The 23,334-nt window shown below is 46.2% G+C and overlaps 1 protein-coding gene and 1 long non-coding RNA gene across 5 annotated transcripts in view; one reads left to right on the top strand and one right to left on the bottom strand.

Moving 5' to 3' along the window:
- The window catches only part of LOC129384322 (uncharacterized), a 73,311-nt gene that overhangs the window by 5,215 nt on the left and 44,762 nt on the right, over positions 1-23,334 (top strand). The window contains exon 1 of one of the 4 annotated variants that reach the window (XM_055069627.1): positions 17,282-17,307. The exons of 2 other annotated variants lie outside the window; for them this stretch is intronic. The gene's annotated coding sequence lies outside the window, so the exon portion shown is untranslated. Of the gene's footprint in view, positions 1-17,281; positions 17,308-17,532; positions 17,750-23,334 lie in introns of those variants that run through there. One more of the 4 variants, XM_055069626.2, reaches the window with a different exon arrangement.
- LOC129384324 (uncharacterized) lies at positions 3,798-20,645 on the bottom strand. Its single transcript, XR_008612060.2, has 3 exons — positions 18,815-20,645; positions 18,216-18,318; positions 3,798-4,055 (listed from the first exon to the last, which is right to left on the bottom strand). It is a non-coding gene; the product is annotated as an uncharacterized lncRNA (long non-coding RNA).

The following is a 23,334-nucleotide window of genomic DNA, read 5'->3' as shown; positions in this document are numbered from 1 at the left end:
TTTATTCTGAGCCAATTGTCAATACAAAGTACCAGAGTGAATTATTCACAACCAAAGATTAATATTATAATGCCTTAAAAGCTTTTAATTACGTATTAAGTTTTCTAACCCGAAATAACCTGCAGGAATCCCTTATTAGTGTCAAATTCAGTGCGCAGGTACCACTGATCTGTTCAGAAAGTATATGACGATGTTATTGAGCTACGCCAACATCACAGAAGTATAGCGAGAGCTCGTTCTTTATTGTGGAACACAGTATTACGTAACTTTTGTGTCATGGAAATTTTCGAACCCTATGCTTACGTGCCCTTGGGAACAAAGAACCATGGGCTTTACTTACAACCCACATAGGGAGTCATTCGGGCGTTTCGAGATGCGTGGGAATCTCAGCTAACCAAATTTTAAGATCGATGTTGGTTTCGTTGGGAAATTTTTCCTAAATTTGATATTGACCTTTCACAGGCCGCTGTTGCTCGTAGAGGTACATAACAGGTCCGGACAAATTAACAGTACCACGATTACAGAATAAGGGTCACTCTGTGCTTCCCGCTCATTTCGTTTTCACAAGGGCCTTCTACATGCGTTTATCACTTGTCAGCGACAGCATGAGTGGAAAACTGGGCAGTTCAATTTGTCTCGAGCAAACACTATATGCGCAATTATGATCTTCGGAATCACTGAAACCTGGGTCATGCTTCGTTCAAACACAATGGCTAGTGGTACGAATCACGCCATGCTGGATACTGGCTAGGTTTGAAAACAGCTTGGCTGGCTACAGCGCAACAGCGTATGACACAATCGTGCTTGGACTTGCGCCGGAATAATGTGGACGTTGGAATGCTCTAGGCCCATTTTACGCGGATAACTTTAATAGATCTTTGCGATGCAGATGGTGTTGCGCGAGAATTTTGAGGTTTGTGTACTGTTAGGTGCCGTGATCGGCGGTAGCTGTTCTCCACGTTTCTCTGTTGCTTGCATCGCCGCGAAACGCGCTTCTTGCTGCGATGTGCCAAAACTTAATACTCGTCCATATATAGTGCATGTTTGAATTAAAAATGCATAAAACAAATTATTTTGCACATTCACTGCGCTAATCTCATTCTGCAGACTCGCTTTCTCATGCGGCCTAGCTTTCTTCAGATATCAAGTAGTGTTTTTTTTTTTTTTTTTAGCTTGTGATGTATATTTTACCCAGTTTACCCAGTATCCCAGTTTTTCCCCGAAAGTTAGCCGTTTGTAAAGCTTCAGCACTATTCTTGTGTGATATGGCACTTTTCATACCCATGTGTGCATAACGACAACAATGCAATCGCTGAGCTACCAGTATCTCATAATTAAACCGCAGAGAATGTCGCATTCCTAAGGAATTCTAGCACGAAGCGATCGGCTTGCATTTGCGCGTGTAGAAGCCAGCAGCCTCTAGTGAACCTCACACTATAGGGGAATCAGCAAAGATACTTGCGTGCATAGTAGCTTTCATACTCTTTTTTACTTACCAGAAATAGTCTGTAAACCTAAATACAGTTAAAAGCACCAATTAAGCGTGGCGAAGATGGCAGGACGACAGCGGTGTGACGGTGACGGCATGAGGAGAGCAGGATTTCGAAGTTACTGGGATGACGATCAACCGCGATGCCTTCCCGACGACGGTGATACAATGAACGCACGACTACGATTGCATGACAACGGCCTGAGGTACACTGCTCGTCAGTGTGCATATGTTGCGTCGAGCAGAATAAACCGTCGGACGCATTGTGCTTCATCGCGTTAGTTTAGTACAGCTTGTAGGATAGCATGCACTATTGTCGGAAAACGCGAAATCGCGTTCTTGTTTCTCTTTACTTGTTTTTTTCGTCTATTTGTGCTCTGTGCTGTAGTGTTTGACTTATGTTTACACGCCAGTGTCGCGTTTTTCTCTACCTAAGTCGCTGTTCGTTTAGCGCTGTTACTTTTCAAAACATGAATTAGCAGCAACTCGGCCAAGTGTCCCTTCTAGAGCTATTACCCTTCTATGCTTCAGATGTAAGTTAGCGTTAAGCTTGTCTCACTATATTGCCCCATTCTATTCGCTTTTTCTTCAATTTCAAAACATGTGCCAATTTGCCCAACAGCAAATTTTCCTGTAGCAAACCCGCTTTTCTTTCTTGCGCACTTCTTTCTGCGGGAAGGAATTTACACCTGCTATGTCATTTGTTATAAGAAGATAAATAAACATGCGATAAAATAAAGCGTGAGGACACTTTAAGAAACACCTAAGATTTTAATAAAGGGGGCCGCCCAGCCACTACTACGCAACGCAAGACGCTCCTTATGCCGAAAATAATTAATGGCACCACCGCTGCGAATGACGTGTATTGTACGAGTGATAAAACGTAACATATCATCGAGCAACACATTTGCCAATAAGTGGGCACGGATGATTGCACAATGAAGTATTGCAGTATATTTTATTCACTACCGGCCGAATTACTTAAAACAATGCACTTGTCCACGCGCACCGATGCGTTTATAACGTGGTGCATTTGCGCCACTTGAAGACAGTCTCCAATTAAACTACTCCAATATTGAAACACTGACATTATTTGTTAACAGCCTTCGCAATACAACCAAAAAATGTGCACACGATACATGTTAAAAAAACAGAAGTAAAATAGTAGCCAAACTTATTTCGTAGAATTTCCTATGACCGGTCCAAAATTCATAATACTAAAGCACGGTGCCTGTGTAAATAAATGTTCACTTATGCCCCATGCACAGTACATGAGAAAGAATGTTGATCTGCCATTGTGCTTGAGAGGCCGACATTAACAGTTGAATTGGAAGTGATGGACAGCGTGCCAATGCCTGTTGAACTTGGCGGACGTTGTTAGCCAATGCCTAAAGACGTGCAGCCAATGACGGCACCTGATGCCAAAGCAGGCCCAAGATAGACAGTAGTGCCACACGGCGTAGGCATCGAAGGGCATTCACCGGCACGGCAAGGCCAGTGCGTGATATCCAACGCAGTGGCCTCGCCTAGGAGGTTTATGAAACTACAGAATCTCTGAGAATTCTCTACTAATGAGTTATCAGAGTTGGGCACGGCTATGACTTTGTTTTGCTTAGTGTTGCTGACTTGATTTCCTAGATTATGCTCGTTTCCCCATGAGCTTTCCCGTTACAAAGGACGCCTAGGCTTTAGTCGGCAATTGTCAGATTTTCCCGCCGCATCCAGCCCCTTCAATGCGATCGCACAAAATTGAGGCAGGATGCCGGGCACGAGCTCACCTCGACGGAGCGGAGTGGTTAAAAGGGAACCGCAGTAACGCGTGAGGCGTTGCACGAGGGTAGAGTGCATCGCCGGATGTGACGTCACCCTCCCTATCGCAAGACTTTGTTATGCGCGCGTTGGAGTTCCACGCAAGCTCTCGCCTGAGTTTTTGCAGCGCCTCGGTAGGCCTTACTTTGGCTGGATCCACCCAAACATTTCAATTTCACCCGCTTGCAATATTCAAATTCGCCCCCCCCCCCATGTTAGATGGCCCACCTCCAAATTTCAAGTTGAACCAACCTCGCTTAGCAGCCTAATTACTATATCAAAATCCGCTGTCGTCTCCTGAAAACATACCATGAATATAAGAAGTTAGGGATCTTTCAGGAAACCTAGGAATCTTATAAAGGGGATTCTAGAGGTATGAGGGCCCAGGAGGTTTCGCATAACAGGCGATAAAAGCAGGCGCAAAACTGGTGTAGGGAATTCGGGGGCTCCTGCGCGGATTGCAGGCACGGCGCGGAAACCGAAGACAATGAGAACGATAGCCGCCTATTTCCGCGCAGGATCTTTATTGCGATATGAATTCTATGGACACTCAAGGCGCAGTTACACCATCAGCGTCGGCGTCAGCGTCGACGTCGTCGCTTGCAGGCTCCCTATAAAGCGTAAGAGCGGTGGGATCGCGGTTAGCGCTTTTGTCGTCTTGTAGCTCGGCCGTCGCGGCACATGGCTTCGCGCACCGTGTCTTTGAGGTAAGCTGCGGTGGGCGCCGAGGTTAGACGGTGAGTGAGATGATGAGGACCTGGGACGAAATGAAGAGAGAGATTTTGTAAATGATGCAAATATACAGATGTATTATTTACATGGTCTCTCGTTTGGTTATTATCGCGCTTCTCCCTTATCTTTAGCATGCATGATGGTGGGTTTGAATGATGCGGCTGCTTCGTGGAAGATGAACCCTGGCCGATGCGTGCTGCAGCAAGTGAAGTAATGAATAGTGTCACGTTTGACAGGCCTGGTACATAGATGTGTTCAATGATCATGGTAATCAACCATGATGAACTACACTCTGGCGACGGCTGCGTATAGCACGACCACGCCGACCCTATCCTAAAAGCAATCTGTGGTCGGGACAGAGTGCTCCGAGTGATGATAACTTCGTGTGTGCTACGTTCTGGTCCATTTGGTCGTGTTGAAGCGAGAGGCAGCGCGACGGTCGATTCGTTCGCTGCTGCGCGTCTTATCTTGAAAGCGATCCTCTCACGTGTGGGACAGACGGGCTTCCTTCTCGGGTAGGAATCGAAACGCTTGCTCATTTAGTACAGCGCGACATTTACCAACAAGTGTAAAGAAATTAAATCACAAAGCATGGAGGTGCCTGTAAGGGGAATTTCTGTGAGAGCAAGCGAGCAAAGATATTGAATTGAATTATCGGGTTTTACATGCGGAAACCACGGTTTGATTATGAGGCACGCCGGTGGGAGGGATTATGGAATAATTTTTAACACCAGGGACTCTTTAACGTGCCTTCGATGCACAGGACTAGGTCACCGGCGTTTTTGCACGAGCAAATGTTTCGAACAAAGGGTGGTACAATAAAGAAAATGCATACTCCCCTTTCATTTTTTATGTCACGAAGTTATAAGCATCGTCAGTTTATGTTTTCAAGGTTATACACATGGCTACTGCTAGCCATACGCTCTAGCATTGCGTCTCAGAAGGGCATTGTTACAGTCGCAGATACCCTCTTCTCCTGAAGATGCTGCTACTTCAAAATCGAAGGGCGAATTGTTCTTGATATAAAACAGATTGTTCAAAGTGCGATGAAAAATCATTTATCTGCACGCCTGCCCGTAGCAGATTGCCTAACACAGAGAACAGCAACTCAATTCTAAAGAAAATTTGTTTTTTAGGTTCATTGTCCAAAATGGAGCATAAATTTCCGCGAATTGAAGTTGCAGCCACGACGCGTCTCTTGCTGCAGACTGCGGAGATGGTTTGCAAACAGTTTCTTTTCGTCGCTCTAGCCATATTTTGTCTTTTGTCCCCGTTACGGTTAGGGGGTCCCACATGCGCTCAAGCAGGTTATCGCTGGAAGGTTAGCCCTGCTTCAACAACGCGCCAAACTCCTCCTACGACTACTAGACAGCCACGTAAGTATATATAAGTCGGTAAGCACTCGTATGATACTTAACACCCTCTCAGAAGGCTAGCCATCTTTGTCTCTTAGCATTTTCCAGACAACTTGGGTTACTGCAGGGTCCATGGTATGGTATCGTTAAGGGATGTTGGGAATATAGACAGACTGTATTTACAATATATGTACAACCAGAGTCAATGTGGTTAAGGTGGCTGACCAGCAACAACACGCTGCAGTCAGCGTCAAGCGATCTCCTTCGTTTCTCTTTTGTTATCCTTCCGTAACAATATTGACACTTGTACTTCCTTATCTTTATCGGGCGATCACTTCTCACCACCTAACAAATGTTATCGCACAGCGCAGGACGCGCCTGCATGTAAAAGAAGTTTCTGGAATGTTATCGATGGTTCCATCCGCTGTCTTTCCCCTAAACTTGTGTAATCTGATTGCATGTATGCGCGACGCGAACAGTGTAGAACTTTGTAGAAGACACGCGGGTCCCAGCGGTTACCCTGCAACATTCGACGACTGATCTATAAAAGCTGACGCGCTTGACCCGCTGATTCGATTATCGACGATCGCCGACTCTGTTCGCCGCTCTCATTGTGCTTAATTGTAGCCTGTCTTTGCGGGCACAAGTTCGGCCAATAAAACCTAGTTTTGTCTTTCACAGTACTGCTACTGTGTTCTTTAACGTCACTACCGCGTGACAACATGTAGCGCATCGAGCTTCTGTGCTGAGGAAACAGGGTTCAAACCCAACCATCCGGCAAGCTTGGGCAACAGGGTGCGAGGCACTGGCTTTGTGCCGCACATCAATGAAATTCTTTCGCACAAGCTTTTCAACTGCGCATATGCCGCACGTCGGTGAATCTCTTTGATGTCAATTGTTGTCGGTGGGTTCGTGGCACTAATTACTGGACCACTTTCACACCAACTTCGATCACGGCATATGTGCCGCTGGGTATGTGGTGCTCCTTATCCTCATTTAGTGGTGCGCGGAATTGAACCCGCGTCCTATATGCTCAGACATACTTGACTAAACAAACGTTCACACCCGCGCCACGTGCGGACTTCGTGGTGGCACCTCTAGATGGCAGAGCGTGTCCGGTAAAAAGCACGAGAGCTGCGTGGCTGCTTGCAAACCTCATGTATGACACAATACGACGCTGACAGCACAGTGCGCTCCTACATTGACTCAATGCTAATTACGTTAACGTCTACATTCGCGGCGAGATTGGAACTGCGGGAGTTTACTCACTCTTTGAATCATTTACTGCTGCTGTGTATTCGTAAGTTATTTCACTCATCACCTTCACAACTTATCACACGGTAATAATACGATCACCAGCTTCAGACACTTCACCAACTTCCCGGTGGTTGCCTGACTTTCTTTCTCTATATGTCGAATGGTTCTCCTGCAACTTGGGTCACCGAGTAGCCATGGCTTAATATGTAGTAGAAGACCAAGCGTCGGTATTAACCAATGCGACACTCGGTATTAGGCCGAGTGTCGCAGCAGATACTATTGATTGCTCTATATCCATGCTTCAGAAGCCCGCGAGAGAGCGTGGCGTCGGTGCTGTCCAGTTGCCGTCCAGCTAAGCACTGCTAGTCTGAGCCGCCGGCCAAATTCCGGCATTACCTGCGCAGGAAATATGAAAAGTTCATCTGACTGGAAGGTGGGCGTCTTTGGACGTGTTCTTAGCACACATTTGGACTCCCATCAGAGAGCTTCCCGCTGTTAGGACCAAAGCTTCGAGGAGCCCATGTCGATCCGTGCTCACACGTTGGCGCTCCGCCCAGCAGGAGACAAGGAGCGTTCTCCACCTTTGCGGATACCGCTCGCCACATGGCAGTCTGCTGAACTGATTTTCCCGCCGCCACTCGCCCAGCATAGAGGAAAGCACTGACCCGCACACACAGACACCACCGGCGTCTTGCGCGCCGAGGACAAGGAACGAATGAGCACACGAAGCTTAACCATCTCTCTCGCTGAAAGGATACACCTCTGGCGAGCCCACACAGATATTGACCGTCGGGGGGAAAGAGGCGAGATTGCGCCCCCAAAGGCTAATGACTTTTCGCTATTGCCGCCTCCTATGTGTTTTTCAACGATTGCGGGCGGCTAGCCTTCTGCAGAGGTCCAAGGTTTCGCCGTGGCATTGGCGGCGTGACACAAATTGGCCATTTCACAAGCCAGTCTTATAGCTGCACATGTGAAATATAGTTGTACAAGCAAACTCTTTGGGGAGTGTCCGCATCTCTCCTGTGTATTGGATATATATACACGGTGCCCCAGCTATCGTGCACCATCATTTAAAAATATGCAAATACCACGTAGCTTGGCATAACCAAGGCAAAGATTGCGGTCGCTTGAAGATAGATTATTTTTTGCATACCGCCTAATTACTTAATTTGTCCAATGTAATTAATCAACTTCTGAAATACATGATTAGATAAAATGTGTCAATGATAAAATTGTAAGGCAACATGAATAACTCCCGATACAGCTTTCTGGCGCTCAAAACGTGCTGCATAAAAGTGCTTTTCCGAGCGTTAAAGGAGCCCGCGAATACGCGAAAAATGGCCAAGTGACTGGCCGCTCGATGCAGTATGCGTCTATTCACGATCTTCTTTCACGTTCCAAAAGAAGTTGTTTTGTGTAGCATTTATCGAGTAGCAGAAAATTGTAAAGGGAGCTTGTCATGTTGCTCTAAAATTTCATCATTGCTTTTACATCAAATGAGAATATTTGAGAAATTCATTAATAAATTAAGACTAATGATGTGATCAGAGCGAATGCAAAAAAAAGAACCTGAGTATCTCCATGCGACGGCTAACAACAATACCTTGTATTCGTCCAGCTACGTGGAATTGTCATATTTTTAAATCCTGGTGTGCAATAGTTAGGACACTCAGTATAGCTTACGCACTTACCTTTTCGCATGTGTAATAAATACCATGAAGTTTAAAAAGTGTTTCATTACGTTTGAGTTCTGGGTCGTTGACTAGTCCATGTTTTTGGTCTTTGGAATTCGTTTGCTTGCTAAGAATATATTTTTGGTGCACTAAAATAAATGCTACCCCTCACTTTTGTTAAGACGTGCGGAAACTCGGCAAGGACGGCTGACGAAGGGTCGGGAGCAAGCCCTGTGCGCCTGGAGAAGCCGAAGCAGTGGAGCACGAAAGGCGTGGGCGGTTAAGCTCAACAGTCCTTGGATGGTTACGCTCGTCCCCGAGTCGATGACGCGGCTGTGCTGCACGTCGGCGACGTGCTTGTAGTGCCAAAGAAACACGGCTCCGATGATGGGCTGGCGTATGGCCGCGATAAAAAAGATCCAGCCAAAAGTACGTCTGAGGCCGATGTCAAGTCACCGACTTTTGTCCGTAGGTCCGGATGGTCGATCCGTAGACCACGGTGAGAGGAGGCGAGACGGAAGGATGGCGGCGCTTAGCCAATGTAGGAGGAAGGGCGCCCATCTCGGCCCCACTGTCGACGAGATGGCAGACATCGGTGACGTGGTCGATGATGTGGAAAAGCCAACTGGATATGGGGCTGGGAACAGTCGTCGCTGTAAGCCCAACCGTTTCCTGCGTAGGAGCAGGGCTGGCGGTACTGGCTTGCGCAAGAGCCCTAGCGACGGTGGTAGCAGCAAAGCGTAAGGGGAGGAGTAGAACGGCGTTCAGAGTGCCGGTGGCAGGGGCGGCGAGTTCGTGACTAAGAACGCAGCCGCCGCGTTCGAATGGCAGCGACCTCCGCTGTCAGTCAGGCTGCTTGCCGTATGAGCTCCTCGTGAGGATCAAGCAGACGACCATATCTGTCCCCAGCGGCTGCGTCGTGGGACGCAGGGTCAGAAGGGCGATGAACAGTGGCCGCGGAGGGAAAAGCTACATCCATTACCTTGACGGCTAACTGAGCCAGAGATTCCAACGTCCAGAACGAAGACGCGCCCAGGATAATGCACACCTGTGGTGGAGAAGGTGCTGCAGGAAAAGTTCAGTATTCTTTTCGAAATCTTGAACGCCGCACGCGGGACGCCGACGCCGGGTTTTCAGCGACGTGGGCCCCTTAACGCTGTCGCGTTAAAGCAGACAGTCAAGGTGACAAATTTGAACACAAAATAGGGAAAGCTCAGAAGCACAGCCCTTTCACCTCTTTCATCTTTGCATTATTGGCGCATGTTGTTTACTTCAAACCCCCGTCCCAAACGAGGAGTGCGTCTTTATTGCATATTTTTGCATTCCGTGCCAGTGAACTTGTTCTGTCTTATATTTTGTTATTACTCAACTTGGGAAATGTTTTTGAATATTCTTGCTTTTTTCTTTTAAAATTAGTTCATCAGTCTTAGCTAACTGATGAACCAAAGGGCTACATAAGTTGACCCAAAATGAAATGTGCTTTGGATTGCTGATTGTTTTCAAGCATTCTTATTCTTCTAACTACAGAGACACTTAACTAAATATTGACACACAGCTTATTTCTTTTTTGCAGCCTCAGGCTGTGGAAAAAGTACGTGGGGATGAAAGAACTCACGTTCTTCAAGATACTCACTGCGGAATGCTGTCCACCAGGGTTGAAGTGCCAAGCAAGGAAGATATCAAACATTGTTGTCGCGTTTGGGCACTCTCCGTTGAAAATATATAGTTTATAAAATGCATAATTTTTGCACTTACTGTGCCACAGCTTAAGTGTGTGTACCCGATTTCTTAAAGTATGGCGAATGAATATCTAGAATATTATTTCCATTGCTGTACTTTGCGCAGGCAATGATGTCGCACTATCCACTATATATTCGGAGAAATTTGATTCCTACAGCCTGCGTTCCGTCTCCGCTTAACACATCAATCTTTTAGAGCAGAGAAGGACGCGCTCCCAGGTAAAGAACGGCCATGGATGGATATACAGGGTAAAAGTAAGAAACCAGGGAATAACAGTTGTCCCCAAGGTGCGCTCCGGGTCATAATGATGGGATAATGAACATGAAAAGATGCAAATAGAACAGCACTTTGACTTGCGTATCTTGGCGTCTCTCGTACCTTGTACCATATGCCTCCGAGAACTCAAAGCTGCAGCGCGAGCAAAAAAAAATGCATTGAAAGTACTTTGGTGCAAGCTTAAACGAAGGATACACTAAAGCACTGAACAACAATAACAGCTTGTATGAAGTGCAAGCACAACATAACGTTAATGAAAGTTAAACACCAGAATAATATTAAGTTAGGCTTGCTGGTAATACAGGGACACAGCGTGTAGAAGACAGGTTAGGCAGTAATATTGTTGAAAGTCAGGGCTATGTGCATTCACTTCTGTTCGTTCTTTATACTTCGGTCTGTTCGAACAGCCTATACACCAATAAAGATTAATTCCGCCGAGGAATATGGCAAGGAGTAATGGTGCGAACGCTTATCTATGGGAACGCTGCTGCGTGCTTAAAATCAGTTATCTCGACGGGCATGGAAAGCTAGCAAAGGACGACAGGAATGTTAACATTAGGTGAACAGGGTAAAACCACAAATGAGGCACAGCAGGGGTTGCGAGACCGGGCTAGATGTTATACATTCATGTTGTATATTCACGTTATATATTCATACTCCTTTGTAATAAACGCCTGTTGGAAGTCATCACCTGTTCTTGTCGCTTCCTTCTTTTTGTTCCATGTGTACTCTCGCGCTCGCTATATCATACTGCAGGGGGAGCTAGTTTGGCCCTCTATTGAAGCCAGAGAAGCGCAGACCACTTGATGGAACTCGTAAGAACATGGAAGGTAAACAGTTCGCATCTAGACAGAAATGTTCGTATTTCAAATGCGCTTACGCGGAATGGAGCAAGAATCATACTGCAGCGAAAAGATGCACCGAGAGCTTACAATTTATTTGTGGACAATTTTTTGAAGCTATATAACGACTCGTTTTCATATAAGCGACTTCTGTCATGTAAGAAACTCCACAAGTCTTGGATTAGGCCTGAATTACTTAGTAAGATCAAAGTAAAGGAGAACTTGTAACAGAAATTTAAAAAAATGGGATCTCGAGCTATTAAAATTGTTTTAGTCTTTTCGAAACAAATTAACAAAAGAAAGAAGATCAGTGAGAAATCACTATTCACGTGAAGTGTTTTCCGCATGTTCCACAAGGACAGATCTAATGTGGAAAATGTTAAATAAAACACTCAATTGTAATGCCGACACAAATGTCATTGATAAAATTAATTTAAACAATGAAGAACTAGCAGGAAAGCGCTTAGCTGATGCATTTAACTATCATTTTGTCAAGATAACCACAGATGATAGCGCTTAGTTAAGTCGGTCATACAAGCAGCGACCCCTTTTTTCTGAATCCTGTATCTGATGAAGAAGTGGCAGCAGTTTCTTTAAGGATGAGCAATAGTTCCAGCCGCGATGCAGATGGGATAACTATCAAACCCATAAAATACGTTTTAGAACTAATAACGCCATTTCTAACACATAAATTACATATCATAACACATATAACACATAACACAAGTGGAAAGCTTATATCGCCTTGAACCAGACAAGTCCACTTGTCGAAATGTTGGCTCCTGCTTTCACCTTGTTCTCATTTTGCTCATCGTCTTGAATTTCCCTCTCCCACCTGCCCCGTGTTTTCATCATGCATAACATAGCTTGTCCCCACAAAGCGGCCACAGGCATCTCGTTCAAGTATAGATCATATTGAGAGCCATTCCAAATAAAGTTCCGAGGTAGAAAATGAGCAATGGCCTTTTTGCATCTGCCAACTCTACAAAACACGGATGACAAGGCAGGCCTGGTCGCACTATGCTGCTGGCGCTCCTGTGGTTGGAGTGGTGTCAGGCAAGCATGTTTAAAGCTGTTCTAATGAAGAGCCCCACTTCCTGCCTTCAGGATGCCGCCTATTTCTTTCACGCTTCGTTTCTGTGGCGAAAGAATTTGCGTTGAAGGTTTCATTTGGCCCTAAGATATTATTTATCGCGCAACATTTTAAAAAAACACGGCGAGACAGAGGTCTCACGAGCGGCACTAATAAATCGGGTGCCAGACGCTATGCGGCACGATACGCTCCTTAGAACAACAATAAAATCCACCGCCATCCAGAAAGACTTGCAATGAACGAACAATATAATTACAGCCGCAACAGAAATTCTGCCATCAAGGGTATTGCTGGTAATTGGCCCAGAAGCATGCGCTCTAAGCTCTTGCAGCATTTTTAAATCACAGCCAGCCACTTTAGCTTATAAGATGCTTTAGTTAGAGCACATCACTCCTGATTGTATACCACCATGACCTGAATAATACACCGCTTGAGTCTGCAAATGGGCAAGCCTGCATCAATGCGCTTACAATGAGGCGCATCAGTGCATTTGCGCCACATGTCACCGTTCTCCGGTTGAACGATTCCACACAGGTAAAAAAGAAATGCACGTTGTTATTAGTTTCCAGCGTTCGCAATAAAATCAAGAACTGTGCATACCAAGCATAACAAACGAGAAGTAATGTAATAGCCAGTGATGTCACTGCAGTGTGCGTTATTGGCAAAAATTTTAAAGAAGTCTAGATTGGTGTATTTGTATATAGAAACTTTGTAGGTACCACAGGGTATGCTGTGTGAAAACCAATATACGCATGCCATTGTGTTTGGCAGACCGATATTCACGGCTGTACCAGTACTGAGAGACAGTGCGGCAGTGCTTCTAAAATTGAACGGACGTTGTTGGCCAATATTTACAGAATCGTAGCCAGCCCTAACGGCAACAGAGGTCCACGATTGCCAGTACGGTCGCCCAGCTTAGCCAACAAAGGCTAATAATTCACTGGCAAAAACAGGCGTTGGCACGGCGAACACTTGCACTGCGGACGCAACTGCGGGTCTACGTTGGCCGAGCCGCTGCCGGCACTAAACCCATATTTGTTCAAGCTAGCGCCGTATGATGCCTGGAAAATGTATCGAGCGGTTAGTCACACGGCAATGTTGCGGGTATTCGTGGGCTTCTCTTATAGCTGAAAAAAACTTTTGTAGCACATTCTGGGCAACTGAAAACTGCATCGGCAGTATTTCATGTTGCTCTACAAATTTCTTATTGACACTTCTCCTCTGTTTATAATATATGTGAACTTTATTAATTATTCCGGACTAATTATGTAATTAGGCAGAATGCAAAAATTAATATTAGTACCTCCGAGCGACGGCGAGCAAGGTTAATTTGCTTCTGTCGCGCTACGTGGCCTTTGCGCATTTTTTGGGCTTGGCTCAAGTTACTTCGGACACCCGGTATATACATGACGAAGGAGGTCGTTCACTTTTCTCCGGAACGCCGTTAACATTGACGTACTAGTCGCAATGCTAGAACTCGTTAACCAGGTGCCGACGATAATGCGAAGGAGATTTTTGCAGCAGATATCAAAATGTCAAGGCTCGACATGCTGCTGACGCGAAGCGTTTTGTGCACCTGAACGCGTACACCACAATCGCCTTCGTACATGATAGTCTCTCGACATTTATAGTGGATTTACTGTGTTACGGCATCGTCATCACGTCACTTGCCTCCCTACGTCAGCTCTAGTTGGCAGCCGCTGCCTACCTCACGCCGATTGTACGCACGATTCTCTACAAATACAAGCTGCGCAGATCATACATTTCGTCCGATAAATAAATATATATATATATATATATATATATATATATATATACATATATATAAGCAAGTTGATAGAGTGGCGGCCGTAGCTGTAGTACAATTGGTAATACATAGCATGCGTAATGCGAAGGTTATGGGTTCGGTCCGCGTCACTGACAACATTGTTCGTCTCCTTTCATTTCCCGTGTTCATTATTTCCTACATTGCGATTTCATCACAGCTAATTGCCCTATGCTCTCCCTGGCAGTATTGCCTGGTCGCTTTATGCTGACGTGAATAACAGAAGTCAAGCCCCTCGTTTTCCCTCCTCTTTCTCTCTCTCTCGCTCTCTCTCTGTCTTTATACATATTCCAAGCACATGTTTAGACGTCGTCACGCGATTTTTCGCATGGATCAAGACAAACGAAAGCAGCGCTGCGATCAACGGCGAAGCATGGCGAGCGCATGCAGCAACAGGGTGCTTTTTCGTCGCTTACTTGTGTCCGTAAACAGGGTGGCCCAAGTAACTTTCATCATCATCATCCTCAGCCTGGTTACACCCACTGCAGGGCAAAGGCCTCTCCCATACTTCTCCAACTACACCGGTCATGTGCTAACTGTGGCCATGTCGTCCCTGCAAACTTCTTAATCTCATCCGCCCACCTAACATTCTGCCGCCCCATGCTACGCTTCGCTTCCCTTGCAATCCAGTCCGTAACCCTTAATGACCATCGGTTATCTTCCCTCCTCATTACATGTCCTGCCCATGCCCATTTCGTTTTTCTTGATTTCAACTAAGATGTAATTAACTCGCGTTTGTTCCTTCACCCAATCTGCTCTTGTCTTCTCCCTTAACGCTACAGCTATCATTCTTCTTTCCACAGCTTGTTGCGTTGGCCTCAATTTAAGTAGAACCCTTTTCGTAAGCCTCCAGGTTTGTGCCGCTTACGTGAGTACTGGTAAGACACAGCTGTCATACACTTTTCTCCTGAGGGTAATGGCAACCTGCTGTTCATGACCTGAGAATGCCTGCCAAACGCACCCCAGCCCATTCTTTAGCCAGGTAACTTTAGCCAGAGCTTGAAGATATGCGAATGCAACGTAGCTGGACAGAACCAACGGAATGTTGTCTGACGTCTCTTGAAGATACTCGGAATATATATTTTTGATTAAGCCTTATAACATAATTAGTCCTAAATAATGATTCAACTTCCCAAATATTATAGTTAGATAAAATGTGTCAATGAGAAAATTGTAGAGCAACATGAAAAACTCCTGATACAGCTTTCTGCTGTTCAATACGTGCTACATAAAAATGCTTTTCCGAAGGTGAGAGTAGCTCCCGAATACACGCAAAGTGCCTCGAACGACCAGTGAAGCGATGAGTTTGCGTGCATTTGCGGGCTTCTTTCACGCTCAGGAAAACACTTTTATGTAGCCCTTATTGAGCAACAGAAAGCTGCACCGGATTTTTCCACGGCCCTACACAATTTTCTTATTGGCACTTTTCATATAATTGTAACATTGGAGAAGTTGATTAATTAATTAAGACTAATTATCTAACTAGACGGAATGAAAAAATTCATCTATATATCTCCAAGTGATGGCAAGCAACGTTACTTTGGTTCTGTCCAGCTACAGGGCATTATCATATTTTTAAACTCGATAAAGTTAGCTGGGACACCCTCTATATCACTGCAATCACCCCCCACTGAAGAAGGAATGACCCTGGCCAGCTAAGGAAACGGCGGTACTGGCGGGTTGTAGGGCGGCTTCAGCCGTTGGACGTGAACCGTTTCGCGGTGCCGTTGGTCCGTTTGAATGGCGAGGCTCAATGACGTATTTGACAGGGGACGCGTGACGTAGAACCAGGTAAGAACCGTCACACTTAGGCAGGAGCTTTGTGGAAAGGCCGGGAGGGGCGAAGGGAACGCGAAGCCACACCAGTGTACCAGGCGAATATGACGGCAAGGAGGAGCTACCGTCGTCACAATCCTTCTGGCTAGCCTCGACCGCGAGGTAATTGAGCGCGCGAGCTGGCTGCATTCCTCGTCATAGGGAGGTACTTCGGACAGTTTAGTGGTTTCGGAGACATCAGCGCCATATGGGAGGACAGTGTCCACGAAGGAGGAAGGTTCACGGCCGTAAAGAAGGAAGAACGGGGAGAACCTTGTGGTAGACTGAGTGGCGCTGTTGTAAGCGCAGGTAACGAAGGGTGGTATCTGGTCCCAGTTAGTATGGTCAGCGGAAACATGCACTGCCAGCATGTCGCCTAGTGTTCGTATAAAGCATTCAGTCACGCCCTCGGTTTGGGGACCCTATGCGCAATGCTGCATTCACAAAGAAGGGCTTCTACGACTTCGGGGAGGAAGGAACGTCCGCGATCACTCCGTAACTCACGAGGCGCACCATACCGAAGAACGAGTTATGGAGTATGAACGTCACGACTTCACGTGATGTGGCAGACGAAAGCTTTGAAGTTACGGCGTAGCGCGCGAGGTGGTCCACAGCGACGAGGACGCGGCGGTTGCCGTTTCGAGTATTCGGAAGCTGCTCGTGCACATTGATTCCGATGTGGTTGAGAGACCGGGTGGATAGGGCCGGGGTTACAGTGGCCCTGTGGTAGCGTAAGGTGGGCTCTTGCGCCTTTGGCCCTCAGAGCACGAGCAGACGTACTGCCGGACGGAGTGGTACATTGCGCGCCGGTAGTACCGAACCCGCAGGCGTGCGCAGGTCCTTAATACTCGTGCATGGGCGCATTGTGAGTCCGTATGAAAGAGGCACAGGTTTCGGAACGTAGACGACGAGGAATCACCAGCAACCATTTACGACCATCAGATAAGTAATAAAAGCCCATCGCGGATTATAAAGTGTCGATCAGTGCGTCGAAGCGTGCGGTTGGTGGTTAGCGATGACCGGTCCAACAGGAACCCTAGGGGAGAGGCTATCCAATGATCCCTGCGCTGCTCGGATGACATAGGTGAGCGACAAAGCATCGTAGGTGACGACAGGCGCCACACCAATCTCATAGGGAAGAGGAGAACTGGAAAGAACGTCTGCAGTGGCATGTTTACGTCCGAACCTTTAGACGACATGAATGTTATAGTCTTGGAGACGTAGTGCCCACCGAGCCAGACGACCATATGGGCATTTGAATTCGGCACGCTCGCCACGCTGTACAATTATTCGGAAAGCTAGAAGAATCGTTCTGCGTAGTAATGTTTAAGTGCCGAGCCAATGGAGGTGACCCCATTGTACAGCTTCGTTGAATATCGGTCTCTGCCACGGAATAAGTGCGCAAGTGTCGATTCTTTTTGTTTTGTCTAGTTCTTCTTTAAAAAACAGGCGCGGTTTTCTACAACAATGTTTCTCGCTCTGACGTGCTTGGTTGCTGGGCGAAATTTCCATAGCGGCCAGTAGCTATTATGCGAGAACTAGCCGAGCTGCAAAAACAAGGCAGACAATGTCGGTTATTGTGCTTACTCAAAGGAAACTGAGACATCTACACAATTCTTTCTCTCCACCTTGCGGGTTTCCGCAGATCTATTGCGTCATTATGCTCATATATAGCACATTCGATATAGCGGTGTTGAAGGTGTGAAAGCCGCCGCGCTGTTTTCATGAGTACCTTTCTTCGGAAAGCTAGAAGAATCTTTCTGCATAATAATATTTGAGTGCCGAGCCATTGGAGGTGCCACCAGTGTACAGCTTCGTGCATTATCGGGCTGCCAGGGAATAAGTTCGCAAGTACCGATTCTTACTTTTTTTATATGCCAGCGCGGTTTTCTCCAACAATGGTTCCCGTGCTGACGTGCTTGGTTACTGGGTGAAATTTGCATAGAGGGCAGTGGCAATGATGCGAGAACTGACACAGTCGCAAACGCTTGGCAGACAATGTCGCTTATTATACTTAGCATAGAGTGTTCTAAATAATGGTGCTAAAAAGTGCACGGTCTACGCGCCCTTTTGTTGACTATTTCTTGGAGGGCTAAAAGAATTTTTCGGCGCGAAAGTATGGGAGTGCTGATCTATTAAACGCATAAGCAAAGACATGAACAATGAAATATGACGCTCTATTCTGGAACGGAGATTCCAAGTGTGAAAAAAGATATATTGAAGAGTTGCATTGACGTCAGTTTTCTGGAAGCGTACATGAACTAGCAGTATCTTCTAACTGTTGGGTAAAACTTTTGCATATTCTTTACCTGCGTTTTCTCATCTGGTAGACAAGCCCGTCGCCTCCCCGCCTCCTTGTACCAAGACCATGTCACAGAGAACCACCAGCTTATTTGGCAATACCTTTATGGCCTATGAAATCAACATTAAAATTTGTATAAAGAACGTCAAATCCAATCCTTCTTGCAATGTATATGGTATTTTTAGGGCAACACGACAGTTTTCATTTCTATTCCTGAATGTTTTCACATCCTACCTTTCATCCATCATAGGGATGCTCATTTCCTTAAATTTGAAAAACGAAAACTTTCGAAGTAGACCTGTGAGGGTAAATTAAGGACAGTCTTCTGAGCCTATCTACCGAAGCTCTAAGTTACTGATTATAGAGTCCAATTTCCAAAACCATAATGCTGTCCGAACCTCCATTGTTCAATGTTGCTTACATACATGCGGTAAAATTATTCTGAGCCAACTGTCAATAGAAAATGCAAAAGTGAATTATTCACAACCATGAAGTTGATATTATAATGCCTTAAAAGTTTCTTTATTACGCATTATGTTTTCTAACCCGAAGAATCCTGCGGGAAGCACTAATTAATGTCAAATTCAGTGCGCAGGAACCACTCACCTCTTCAGAAATTAGATGACGATGTTATTAAGCCACACCAACATCACGGAAGCATCACCGGAGCTCCTTCTTTGTTGTGGAACACAGTATTCCGTAACTTTTGTGTCATGTAGATCATCAAACCTTATGCTTACGAGCCCTAAGCAACAAAAAAGAGCAAGCTTTGCTTACAAAGCACATAGGGAGTCATTCGGGCGTTTCAGGGTACATGAGAATATCAACCAATTTTATCGACCAATGTTCCTTTCGTTAAGAACTTTTCACTAAGTTTGATATGGACCTTCCACGGGCCGCTGTTGCTCGTAGAGGTACATAACAGGTGCGGACAAACTAACAGTGCTACGATTACAGAATAAGGGTCACTCTGTGCTCCCCGATCATCTCGTTCTCATACTGGCATTCTGCATGCGTTTATCACTTCTCAGCGACAGCGTCACTGGAAAACTGGGCAGTCCAATCTGTCTCGAGCAAAGAGTATATACGCGATTATGATCTTCGGAATAACTGAATCCTGGTCGTGCTTCGTTCAAACACAATGGCTAGTGAAACGACTCAGGCCATGCTGGATACTGGCTAGGTTTGAAAACACCTGAGCTGGCTACAACGCAACAGCGTATGACACAATTATGCTTAGACTTGCGCCAGAAAAATGTGGACCTTGCACTGCTCTAAGACCATCTTACACGGATTATTTTAATAGATCTTTGTGATGCAGATGGTGTCGCGCGAAAATTTTGAGGTGTGTGTATTGTTAGGTGCCGTGATCGGCTGCAGCTGTTCTCCACGTTTCTCCGTTGCTTCCATTGTCGCGAGCAGCGTTTCTTGCTGCGGTGTGCCAAAATGAAACGCTCGTCCATATATAGTACATGTTTCAGTCAAAAATACATAAAACGAATTATTTTGCACATTCACTGCGCTAATCTCATTCTGCAGACTCGCTTTCTCATGCAGCCTAGTTTCCTTCAGAAATGAAGTGGTGTTATTTTTTTTTTTTTTACTCTTTTAGGGCAGGTCATCATTGAGTCATTGACGTTGATTATTCGATCACTCGTAATGAAGTCTTGCCACGCGAGCTTATCTATCAAATTGTGGCGTTAGTCGAATCACTGAAATAATAATGAATACACCCGGAATATCACACCTAACAAACAAAGTGAAGCCGTTAGGTCATTTCCCAAAGCGGCCATATTGTAAAGAAACTAGCAGTGATTGGTCATTTGGTACAAGAAAATTAATAAACATGCGAGAAAATACAGCGCGAGGAGACTTCCAGAAACACCTAAGATTTTAATAAATGGTGCCGCACAGATACCACTACGCTACGCAAGACGCTCCCTATGCCGAAAATCATCAATGGCACCACCGCTCCGAATCGCGTTTGTTGTACGACTGATAAAACTTAACAGCCGCCACGTAAGATCATCCAGCAACGGCTTTGCTGGTAATTGGGCATGGATGATTGCACGATGAAGCGTTGCAGTATTTTTCAACTCACTACCGGCCAAATTACTTTAGACGATGCACTTGTCCACGCGCATCGATGCATTTATGACGTGGTGCAGTTGCGCCACTTCTAGACTGTCTCCAATCAAACGACTACAAAATTCAAACACTGACGTTCTTTGTTAACAGCTGTTGACAATGTTGATCTACCATTGTGTTTGAGAGGCCGATATTAAAGGTTGAATTGGAAGTGATGGACAACGTACCATTGCCTATTGAACTCGGCGGACGTTGTTAGCCAATGCATAAAGACGTGCAGCCAATGACGGCACCTGAAGCCAAAGCAGGCCCAAGATAGACAGTAGTGCCACACGGCGTAGGCATCGAAGGGCATTCGCCGTCACGGCAAGGCCAGTGCATGATATCCATCGCAGTGGCCTTGCCAAGGAGGTTTATAAAACTGCAGAAACTCAGAGAATGCTCTACTAATGAGTTAGCACTGTTTGGCACGGCTGTGACTTCGTTTTGCTTAGTGTTGCTCACTTGTTTTCCTAGATTATGCACGTTTCCCTATGGGCTTTGCCGTTATAAAGAATACCTAGGCTTTAGTAGGCAATTGTCACATCTCGCCGCATTCGGCCCCTTCAATGCAATCGCGCGAAATTGAAACGGAATGCCGGGCACGAGCTCACCTCGAAGAAACAGTGGTCGAAAACGAACACCAGTTGCCGCAGTAGCGCGTGAGACGTTGCATGAGGGAAGAGTGCATCACCGGATGTCATGTCTCCCTCGCTCTCGCTCTCGCAAGACTTTGTTATGCGCGCGTTGGTTGTCCACGCAAGCTCTCGCCTTAGTTCTTGCAGCGCCTCGGTAAGGCCCAATGAAAACGTGCCAAGCACCTCAACGTGCTCGCTTGCCCTTAACTGTGTTCTTAGCTCGAAGGACACTCAGCGGCATTCAATTGGATATTAGGCCACCCCGAAATGCCAAGTTGCCCCACGTCCAAATTTCAAGCTGGTCCAAGAGCCCAGTCAAGTTTTGCCAACCCAAAATTTCAAGTAGGCCCACTCCGAAATTGATGTTGACATAACCCTAAATGTTAGTCGACCCAACCTCAAATTTTAGTTGGGCCAACACCAGCCTCAAGCTTCAAGTTGACCAAGCCCTAAATTTAAGTGGGCCCACATGCAAATTTCAAGTTGGCCGATCGCCGATTTTCAAGTTCGCCCACCCCAAAAGTAACTTGCCCCACCTATAAATTTTAAGTTGGCGCAATTCCAAATTTACGTTGGGCCATCCTCAAATATCAAGTTGCCCCACCCCCTAATTTAGGTTGGCCTAGCCCCTGGTTCAACATGGCCCTCCACAAAATTTTATTTCGTATGTTCGTATTTGAAGTTGGCGCAGCCGCAAATTTACTTTGGCCATGTCTAAACTTCTACTTGGCCCACTCCAAACTTTAAGTTGTCGCACTACCTGATTTATTTTGCCCAGCCCTACATCTCCAAGTTAGCCCACCCAAAGATTTCAAGTTCGCCCACTTGCAATTTTCAAGTTCGCCCCCCCCCCCCCACATTTTAGATGGCCCACCTCGAAATTTTAAGTTAACCCAACCTCATATTTCCACATGGCCCACCCCGAAATGTCGGTTCGTCCACCCCTAGTATAAGCTTCCCCATGCATACTAAGTAACACGACGTATCTCTCAGGGTATTCTTTTTTTTTTCTTTTGCTTTAAATTGTTGCTTCTCAAATAAAAGCATTCGATCATCTATATTTACACTATCATAATAATTAAACATATTAACTTTAAAAATACACATTTTTGTGCAAATACAAGGCATTGCACTTTTCGTGTGACAGGGCTGGGGAGCTCACGAAAGCATGCCTATGCATTAAAAGAGCAATTTTTTTAACTCATTGGGCCTCCCCAACGCTGTCACTATGGTGGCCATAGCAGGCATTCGCAGACCAAGCCAGTGCAGACGCCGAACAGATACTGGCCAGAGTTGAACCCTAAAGGCCCGCAAAAGTGGCTGATGAAGGTGATGCCCACGAAAGCGACTTGTCCATATTGAGACAATGTGGGACACCAAGTGCGAGCCACACATTAGCGGACCTCGAAAGAAAAGTAACGTGCAGGTTGGAAAGGAGGTAAAGCTAAAATGTCGGGTAGTCGATGTGGCTGTGTTGGCTGCGGTAGCAGATGCCTGGTTCACCCGATTGCTTCGCAATGCAAGTTCCTCATCTTTAACGGCGACTGCCGCTGCAAACAGGCGGGACACTCTGTCCAATCTGCTTGCGCCGCTGGTTGACGCCCGTTACTAGACCGCCATGTGCGACGACGACGGTGAGCCGCTTACGAGCTCGCGTAAAAGATTCCAGCGTATCTCGACATACAAGTTTTATTTCTGCTATTGCACGAGAATGTACACTGCTTGTCTTCTGCCAATAAAGTCTCACGTTCTGTTCACTCACGTGTGGCTTGTTTTTATGGGCGTCAGTAGAGGCTCTTTGGTCTCCTGGCAATTAGAACGCAACGGCTACGCGGCATCCGAGGCATCGAGGAGTGCCGCATAGCCCGCGGGGCGAGTACGTAGCGTACGAGCGGATACAAGCGTACACAACCAGCGAAAAGCGGCCATATTGGATAATGCTCTAAAAAAATGCGCATTTCCGCTTCCTGTTTTAGCAGCGCCACTTGGCGTCCACCTAGGTAAGTTCCATGAGCTGCCGCTGCTTATTTTCGAACCACTGCGGAGGGTAGAGTTCCGCTTCTCTAAAGTTGTTCTTTATTCTATGGCTGTGCCAGGGCGCGCGGTGTGTTCGGGCCAGCCCGCATTTGCAGAGTTTAGGCGGTGTAGGTAAATTTTAATTCTTAATGCTTAAGCAGTTGTATGCTTACCCAAAGAGAAAACCGTCCCTTCGTCCGTCCCGTAATAAGACGACCGCTTTGGAGATAGCGCCCGCAGCAGCGAACGAATTTGCCTTTGCGCTGCCTTCCGCTTCAACGGCAACGAAGCGGCGAAAACACAGGGCTGGCGTTGCTCTCAGTTAACGCCTCATTCTGCAACTTT

The sequence above is a fragment of the Dermacentor andersoni genome, chromosome 8, assembly GCF_023375885.2.
Source record: "Dermacentor andersoni chromosome 8, qqDerAnde1_hic_scaffold, whole genome shotgun sequence".
Taxonomy (NCBI): Eukaryota; Metazoa; Arthropoda; class Arachnida; order Ixodida; family Ixodidae; genus Dermacentor; species Dermacentor andersoni.
The sequence above is the reverse complement of the archived record's forward strand: the minus strand, read 5'-3'. Positions and strand labels throughout refer to the sequence as shown.